Raw genomic sequence first — 389 nt, 5'->3', positions numbered from 1 at the left:
GGAGCCCAACACAGCCATCCTGCTTCTGCATAATTTCAATCAGATAACAAATGAAACGATAATTAACAAAACAACGCCCGAGGCCGATTTCGTCCGATCCGTCCTAACGAATTCCAGCAATTGAGATTCAAGTTCGGATAAAAAAAACATTTCTGATTTACGAGAACACACACGCGGGGGGGGGGGGGATAAGTAAACCACGTGCAAGAGCAAGTGTTCGGGCGGGAGCGACCTTCGTGCGCGGGCGTGGGTGAAGGGCCGCGTTACGTCTCTATAAACCAAAGAAGCAATTGGGTGATTAAAGATCTGATTAGCTAAATTAGAGGCTAATCGGATGAATAACAGGGATTATACGAACACGTGTCTCAACACACGAGCGGGAGTCACGC

The sequence above is a fragment of the Penaeus monodon genome, chromosome 22 (assembly GCF_015228065.2).
Source record: "Penaeus monodon isolate SGIC_2016 chromosome 22, NSTDA_Pmon_1, whole genome shotgun sequence".
NCBI classification, from domain to species: domain Eukaryota; kingdom Metazoa; phylum Arthropoda; class Malacostraca; order Decapoda; family Penaeidae; genus Penaeus; species Penaeus monodon.
Note: the sequence above shows the minus strand (reverse complement) of the source record.